General features: G+C 40.6%; 1 long non-coding RNA gene across 1 annotated transcript; it reads left to right on the top strand.

The window, feature by feature from the left end:
- LOC114640467 lies at positions 1–2,080 on the top strand. Its single transcript, XR_003714146.1, has 2 exons — positions 1–94; positions 1,869–2,080. It is a non-coding gene; the product is annotated as an uncharacterized LOC114640467 (long non-coding RNA).
- Positions 2,081–9,471: the final 7,391 nt, after the last annotated feature.

The following is a 9,471-nucleotide window of genomic DNA, read 5'->3' as shown; positions in this document are numbered from 1 at the left end:
AAGGGAGGTCGAATGGATCTCCCTGGGGAGGAGAAACAGAGTTGATGTCACAGGTGGAAATGCAGCACAGGGACCGGGATCGACACCGGGACAGGTGGGCTCAGGTGTGGGCGAGAAGAGAGGAAGAGACTACTGGAACCAGGGATCATCTCAGGGATGAGCTAGAAACCTAATGCAATGGAAACTCCCAGGAACCCATGAGGGTGACCCTAGCTAAGACTCCTAGCAACAGGGATATGGAGCCCAAACTGGCCACCTCCTGTAACTAGGCCTGACTTCCAATGGAGGGACTGGGACACCAACCCAGCCACAAAATCTTCAACCTACAATTTGTCATGCCTACAAGATGTGCTGGAGTAAAGGTGGTGCAGAAATTGTGGGAGTGGCCAATCAATGACTGGCCCAGCTTAAGACCCTTGCCAGAGAGGAAGCCGATCTCTGACACTTCCTGGAGGGCCAGGAACCAGAGGCTGGATAGCCCAGAGACCTATGATAGAACCACACATGTTTGGGGGTGGGGAAAAGATCCTTAATAATACTCTGCTATATTCATAGACAGAATCTAATGCATCTCTCCCATCTGCCTGTTGAGAGCACCACACATATGTGGCATTGACACACATAGACAGACACACGCATAGACACACATAGACACACACACACATACACACACACACACACACACACACACACACACAAATCTAACAAGAAGTAAAAGTAATCAATCAGGCAATATATATTCACTTAATAAAAGCTAACAGAGACAACTTTAAAGATCAGCTAGCTGGGCAGTGGTGGCACACTTGAGAGGCAGAGGCAGGCAGATTTCTGAGTTCGAGAGTTTGAGGCTAGCCTGGTCTACAGAGTGAGCTCCAGGACAGCCAGGGCTACACACAGAGAAACCCTGTCTCGAAAAAACCAAAAAAAAAAAAAATCAGCTCAGTTGGGAATAAAGGTTTGAAAAGTTTGGGGTTTTCTGCATGTGATAATTAACTAGCTGCTTTTGGCTAACACTTGGCGTCCTTCATAAAGTTTCATCAACGTTACCCAGAGTACCGTTTCTTCTAGACAGTTACCAAGCTGACCCAGACAACTGCTGAGAAGAGCCCCTCTTTTGAGGGGTCTCAAGATAACATTTCTCTGTGTAACCCTGGCTGTCCTGGAACTCACTCAGTAGAACAGGCCAGCTTTAAATTCAAGAAATCCTCCTGCCTCCTGACACTGGGATTTAAGGGATGCACCACTAGGCTAGGCTCAGAGACCCTTCTTAAACAAGATATGTTTTTAAACCTTGTTATTTCTCCTCCCTCCCTATCAAGTCTCTAAGAGAGATGTCTTCCCCCTTCACCAAGAGCAATACCTATTGTCCTCTAGGTAGCACCAAAGGCTGGTCCCATTTCTTTTTCTTTTTTCCTTTATGACATAGGCTTTCATAATGTATCCCAGGCTGGCCTCAGACTCACAGCTATCCTTCTGTCTCAGCCTCCTGCCACCATGGCTAGCTTGAGTTTTGTTTCTTTTAAAGACATAAACCATGCGTGCTGTGTTGACGCCATTCTTTATCTGCTCGCCAGCCAGAAGATGCTGGAAGCTTGTTCCCATCTTTGGCCGCCATGAGTATCTGTTTGCAAATACTTGCTCAAGTGCCTGTCGCCTCTTCAGGACTCACATAAGGAAGTGTCATTAGAGGGTCTGTGGGAATTGTGTGTTTAACTGAGGAATTGTCTTCATGTTCCATAGTGGCTGGACCATTTTAATTTCCCACCAAAGTATAAGCATTCCAGTCCCCAACATCCTACCTAACACACTTTGTTTCTTGACAATAGCAGTTTCATTAAAAATAATGTGTATGGGGGTTTTGCTTGCAGGAACATATGTGTATCATGGGCATGTCTGGTGCCATGAGACCAGAAGAGGGAACTTGACTTACAGATGTTTGTGGTGCTGAGAATCGAACCCAGGTCCTCTGGAGTAGCAACCAGTGCTCTTCTGAGCCACCTCTGCAGCCTGATAAAAGTCTCCCATGGGCCTATCACAGGCAGTTCATTGTCATTTTAAATTATTAAAAAATCAAAATGGAGCATAATTGAGTTTTTGTGTTTGTTTGTTTGTTTGTTTGTTTGGTTGGTTTTTTCGAGACAGAGTTTATCTGTGTAGCCCTGGCTGTCCTGGAACTTGCTCTGTAGACCAGGCTGGCCTCAAAAATACAGAGATTCACCTACCTCTGCCTCCTGAGTGCTGGGATTAAAGGCATGTAGCACCACCCAGTTGGAAGCAGGATTCTTTTTTTTTTTTTTTAAATATTTATCTATTTATTTTATGTATATAAGTACACTGTAGCTGTCTCCAGACACACCAGAAGAGGGCATCAGATATCATTACAGATGGTTGTGAGCCACCATGTGGTTGCTGGGAGTTGAACTCAGGACCTCTGGAAGAGCAGTCAGTGCTCTTAACCACTGACCCATCTCTCCAGCCTGGAAGCATGATTCTTATACACAGAAAATTACAAAGTACAGTTGAAAAAGACAAAGAAGACCCAAGTTAATAATGATCCTGTGTTGCTGGTTAGAAGACTAGACATCATTAGGATAGCACTAGTCTCCAGCTAGTTTATACATCAGTGCAATTTCCTTATTTCTTTTCTCTTTTCATCCAAGCTCTCATGTACCCCAAGCTGGTATCCAAGTCAGTACTGAACCAACGTTGACTTTGAACTCTTTATCCTCCCACACGTACCTTACTGGGATTGCAGGTATGCAGCACCACACGCGGCTTAGTGATGCCAAGGGTGGAACCCAGGGCTTCATGAGTCCCAGGCAAGCACTCTACCCACTGAACTACAGTCCCATTTCTGGGGAGAAACAATCAATGGAATTCTTCCATTTGCATTTTTTCCAAGTGTGCGCACATGTGTATATCTGTGGTTTTGCATGTATATGGATGTACGTGTATGTGGGCAACATGCACATGTGTGAACACGTATGTGGAGGTTTGAGGTTAATGTCAGAAATCATCCTCTCTTCCATCTCGTCTTTTGAGACAGAATTTCTCAATAAAACCTAGAGCTTGCCAACATGGCTAGTCTTGCCAGCCAGCTTGCTTTGTGGATCTCCCATCTCTGCTTTCTGAGGCTGGACTCACAGGTGGATTTCTAGGGATCTGAACTCTGGTCCTCTCACATTTGCGCAGCACGTTAACCACTGAACCATCCTCCCAGCCTGGCAGAATTTTGACAGATGTTTCATGGACCGGGACTGTGGTCCTTAGCAAGAACAAGCGCTCTCAACCACGAGCTGTGTCTCCAGCCCAAGAGTAGACTTTTCAGTACTAGAACAACTGAACATTATGTGTAAAAGAATCAATCACAGGACTGAGGCTGTAGCTCAGTGGCGTATTTCTTACCTAACATGTGTGAGACTTTAGGTTCAATCCCCAGTACTGCCAGGAAAAAGATTGACTGCATCCTATACAGAAAATTGATTCAAAGTGCTTTGAAGACCTAAATGAAAGGTTTAGAACTATTAAGCTCTTAGAAGAAATAAAAGTTTTAACAATGGAAGAAAAGAAGGGAGGGAGGGAAAAGGGTGAACAAAGATGAACAATGGGGGCAGTAAGATGGCTCAGTGGGCCATCTTAAATGGCTTGCTGCCTAAGCTTGGGGATCTGAGTTAAGATCCTTAGGACCCGAGTAAAAGCCAGATGCAACAGCACCCGTCTATGACCCAGTGCTGGAAAGCAGAGATAGGTGGACATAGGGGCTCACTGTCCACTAGTCTATCTCCAGGTTCAGAAAGACCATGCCTCAAAAAAGAAAAATCAACATCAACCTTTGGTTTCCACACACACATGCATGGACAAGTGAATATGGACACATATACACACACATACAAACACATCACACATATGTACATATACACACACATATATCACACACACACATACATCACACACATACACACACACACATCACACACACATACACACACATACATTACACACATACACGCACACACATCACACACATACACACACATACATCACACACACATACACGCACACACATCACACACACATACACACATATGAAGAAATAAAGAAACGTGTGTTGAAGAGGTTGTGAAGTTGGAATCTCTGGGGATCCCCCCAAATGCTAAGCAAGAAGAAAATCTGGTTCAATGCAACTCAGTAGCTGGTGCTGACTTAAACTTCTAGAGTCTGAACCTGAGCAGTTTATTTTGGCATATTTAAGAACAGTACAACTTTAGAAAAAAGTTTCCTTGTGACAATTCTCACAATAAAGCTTAAGATACAAGACATCAACTGCGTTACAAAGTACCTGTGACCTCCTCCATAAGAATGGGTTCTAGTACCTGACAGTGCTCTGGATAAGGGTCTAGGGAGGAAGGGTCTGGAATAAGCATAATTGTAGACTCTTGTGAAGTCCATAGGATCTCTGATAGGACCATAAAAACGGACTCTGTTGATTAAGGAACAGTGTTCTGGAGTCTGGGGGATTCAGGTGAGGCCTGACTGTACAGAGAGCAAAAGATCGATCGCCAGGGTTTTTTTTGTTTGTTTGTTTTTTTTTTTTTTTTGAGACAGGGTTTCTCTGTGTAGCCCTGTCTGTCCTGGAACTCACTCTGTAGACCAGGCTAGCCTTGAACTCTCGAACTCAGAAATCCACCTGCCTCTGCCTCGCAAGTGCTGGGATTAAAGGCGTGCGCCACCCAGCGATCGCCAGGTTATTAACATCTGTTAGGAACCAGTGTGTACCCCTCAGCCCCACCTCACCTCCCAGCCCTTCGGTTGGTGTGAACCAGATTTCTTAATTCTACTGTAAGTTATCAATCCTTTTAGTGCCAGGAGAAAAGCCATACTTTTGTTATATATTTTAATGCTTTTATTTGATATCAAGATCTTAAACTATTCTTAATCTTACTCTGAAGAAGTTCATTGAGTTGCATAGACTGGTTATGTATGATCTGTGCGGTTTTGGTTTCTTTAGGTTTTTAATAATAAAGTTTATAAAATTAAAAAAATACCTTAAACAATATACAACCTGCTTTTGCATAATGTACAGGGAAAGAGTGCGTTTGAATGCTTCTTTTCTTACAAATTATCACTATTCCAGGTAAGCTTGCTGAAAAGTCCCTTCCTTTCTCCATCATTTACTATGGCATATATCATCTAAATCCCACACATCTGTGCATCTCCTTCAATGTTCCCCCCTTTGAGCAATGCATTTTCATGTCTTGCTTTGGGGGTACCATGTTTAAACACAGGTATCAATTATAAGTATATCTAATAAAAGAAACATTAAATTATGGAAGATGTTCCATTGCCTAATGATGGAAACATGTGATTAAAGATTATGATTAATCCAACTCTGGACCTGAGGTCCACCAAAGAGATAAAATAAATTAGGAATGTTACAAAGGCCTGTACTATATGAATTCTTTTTTCTCTATCATTTCCTGAGGACAAACTTCCAGTGACCTAATGACTGACCCAGCAATTACAGATAATTATTTATAGGTTTTAGATGGACAGCTTAAATGCCATTCAGTGTGGGTGTCCTTTGTGCCAGAGAGCCCATCAGTTAAATTTAATTTGTAACGGAGGCCAACAGTGCCCTTGCTTTTGTTTGTTCTACTTTCCATGTCATCTCCCCATGCAGCTCTTTGTCTTCTGTCATTAAGAGGCAGTATATGTCCTCTTTAGGCTCTTTCTTGTTACAATGGTGCCTTTGACAGTATCTTCTATTTGAAATTTAATCTTTGGGAAGTTCATACATGTACACAAACTATCCATCTAATCTATCATCAATCTGTCATCTTCCTCTCTCTCTCTCTCTCTCTCTCTCTCTCTCTCTCTCTCTCTCTCTCCCTCTCTCTCTCTCTCTCTCTCTCTCTCTCTCTCTCCCCTAATTAGTGCTGCCCATAGATGCATGAGGATGCATGAGTATGGACCATTCTCTGGCAGATGATCAACCTATCAGGGACCACACCCTTAAAGAAAATCAAGTCTCTCTCCCCAGCAGCCATCACCTGTCAACAGGTCCTCAGCTAGGCATGGGAATTCATTTTCTTTCATTTTTCATTACTGATCTGTATATCCTGAGTAGTTTGCACTTTGTATATATACACTATGAACTCTCTCTAACATATTTCTTGGTTTTTGGTTCTATCACTTTCTGTCTTCCCCTCTCCTTTCCTCCCTCCCATTCCTTTCAGGAGACAGGCAAGAGTACATCAAGTCTTAAGAACTATCTATGTAGCAGAAGATGATCTTGAACAAACTGTATGGCTACTTCTCAAAGTCCTTATTCTTGTTCTTACACTCTCTAATTGCTGAGATTATGGGTGTGTACCATCACACTTACCTTACACTCCTCACTTTCAAGACAACTTCCCAGGTACCATGGCAGCCCCTGCTGCCCATCTCTGACTCTCCCCATGTCTGTGTATTGAGTTTTCTTCTTTGTATCATCCATTATCATATATCTGTCTCTTCTCACAAAGAATTTGAAACTTAAATCTGCTATGTATATACATATATATTCTAATCACCTACATTTAAATATGACAGATGCTTTATAAATGTTCAACAATATGGTTATGAATACAGGGCATAATGGCTGCTGAATACATGTTCTGGGGAATGAATGGAGGACCCATGGTGATATTCAACAGTTGTTGGCATCTGTCCCACTGGAGGGCTGGGAATAGTTGATATCCTTAAAAGTCATCCTGGAACTGCTGGCTGAAAGACAAAATTATTTTTAGAGTGTACCTTTTTTTCTTATAAAGCTGTAATTTAGCTTTAGTTTGATGTACTATTTTTCATATGTGATGTTGGGGATGTGGGAAATTCCTCTGGTCAGATACAGTGGTTCTGAGGTTGATGCTCTGTGTTCCATATTTAATGCCAACTTGCTATTGATGTGTTTCCTTTTTCTATCCCTGTAACTCGGTTACTGATATTACCTTAAAATCCCTTGACAAATGAAAAGTATATTATAATACATGGTGTCAACCTTTACTACAAAGACTACAATGATCATCTTATTCATACATTGTCACTACAGGGAAACTGAAAATAAAATACTAGCATCAGTTGCAAAACACAGCCTTTTCACAAACCTTAATATTTTAGACATAATAGTAAGAGTGTTTTAATGATGCATAGGAGGATATGCTGACTTTGAGGACTTGCATCTGGTGTCAACTCAATTTCATCTACAATTGTCACTGAAGATGTAGCTAGATATCTTATTTTTTTAAAAAAATTTTGAAGTTGCTGTAAATATTTATTGCCACTTATTTAATGAAGACACTAAATTGAACAACATCATCCTTTGAAGGAATTCAATTAGACACATAGTCTAATGACGTCATTTTATATATGGAAAGAAAAACAGCACACAATAGTATATGCTTATGCTTACATAACAAACAAGTCTTAAGAACTATCATAACAAACAAAGTGTGTGTGTATATACATACACACACACTGCCGCTGTCTTCAGATACACTAGAAGTGGGCATATGATATCACTACTGATGGTTGTAAGTCATCATGTGGTTGCTGGGAATATTCACATCATTTCTTTGCTACTAACACAGTCCTGCTAAATTCAGATCTGTTATATTCAATCTTTGAAACATACATTGATTCAGTATCTACTTTGTACCAAACACTATTCTAGGTCCACAGGTAGTAACAATAAGTGAAATAGGTTTCCATCTTCATGAAATTTACCTTATAGTGAATTTTCCCAACAATAAAACATTTATATATAGTAACTATGGTTTTATATTTCTTTCAATTCCTGGCTTACAATGGATTTTCATAGGGATATGTTTTTCACATACTAACTATGGTTTCATACATATTTCCTTAGCTTACAAAATCATCTTCATCTTTACACCACACCCTTTCTCTTCCTTTCTATTTTCCCTACCATAAAAGGAAGTGTGCTTCATATTCACAGAAAAAGTGAATGCTTCTCTAGAGAGGAGGCTAGACAGATGGAGGAAAAATACCCAAACACAACCATGTCTGCAACTCCTTGAGAGATCAAAATTTAATCTACTTTCTGTTGCATATATTTCCCTTTGTTCTCAAACATACCTAAGGTGGCTTACATAAATATGCAGCAAAAGAAATAAAGCAGTGAATGACAAGGAAAGTAAGGACAGAAAGAGTTGAGTTCTATTGAAACTAGAATAGGGACAGGGCACAATATGAATTACTTAGTATTTTGTTCTCTTAGGAGATAAAGTCCCACATCTACCCTGAATTTTCTAGGGCAAATGTTAGAAAATAAACAATGTATATTATTTGGTTGGTGTATACTATAAGATAAACTTAGACAATTTTATAAATTATTCTTTTTATCATAATTGACAAGAAAGATTTCCCAAGTTTTTATGAGATGAATGCTGTGTGAGTTGTACAATGTCTTTACAACAACATAGCATCATTTACTCATGCTCTTGAAGTAGAGACCAGTGTCCCAGCTCCCCAAGAGCTTCAATTTCTAGGTGTATGCGTGTGTGTGTGTGTGTGTGTGTATACACATACATACATATACATACACATATCCAGTTCTAGTGTGTCTGAAGACAGCTGCAGTACACACACACACACACACACACACACACACACACACACTGCAGCTGTCTTCAGAAACACTAGAAGTGGGCATGTGTTACCATTACTGATGGTTGTAAGTCACCATATGGTTGCTGGGAATTGAACTCAGGATATCTGGAAGAGCAGCCAATGCTCTTAACCACTGAGCTACTTTGCCAGCCCCTGTCTCAATTTTTTTCTTTTAGAAAAAAGTTTAACCACTGAGCCATCTCTCAAGTCCTAGAAAACTTCTCAATTAGAGAACACGAATAATGAAAATTTTGGAAAGATGTGTAAAATAAGTAAATGGCTTGTACATCTACAAGTGGTTCACATTCAGAGACATCTACATTAAGAGTTTCTGCAATGCAGCCTGCTAGTGAAGTCCAAGCTTTCAACTATAGCAGATCTCTTAGGAGATGCTTTATGCTACTTAGAAACTTGAATAGACAGCAAAATCAGAAAGGGAAGACCTAGGGTTAGGGAGGACCTCGGATCAGTCATGTATACTGACATATGCTAATGTTTCTGAATTCATTCAGAATCTGGGCCACTCAAACATCTATTCATAAGCAAAACTATGACATTTTTAAGGGGTTAGAACACATAATCCCCAGGAAACAAAAGGCTCAGCGAAACTGGCCCCTGTATCCAGAGCACACAAGGCAGTTTCAGGTTTATTGGTCTCTTGCTGGATTTTGTTTTTGATCTTGGCCTATACGATTTTGCATAGGTTATTGGAAGAATGACTCATTTACTGTAAGCCATTATTAATCACATAGAAGTAGAGTTGAATCTGTTTTGGAAAATAACGGATGTGTAAATAACTTC

The sequence above is a fragment of the Grammomys surdaster genome, unplaced genomic scaffold (assembly GCF_004785775.1).
Source record: "Grammomys surdaster isolate TR1022 unplaced genomic scaffold, NIH_TR_1.0 125821, whole genome shotgun sequence".
NCBI lineage: Eukaryota > Metazoa > Chordata > Mammalia > Rodentia > Muridae > Grammomys > Grammomys surdaster.
This window is presented reverse-complemented; position numbering and strand designations above follow the sequence as displayed.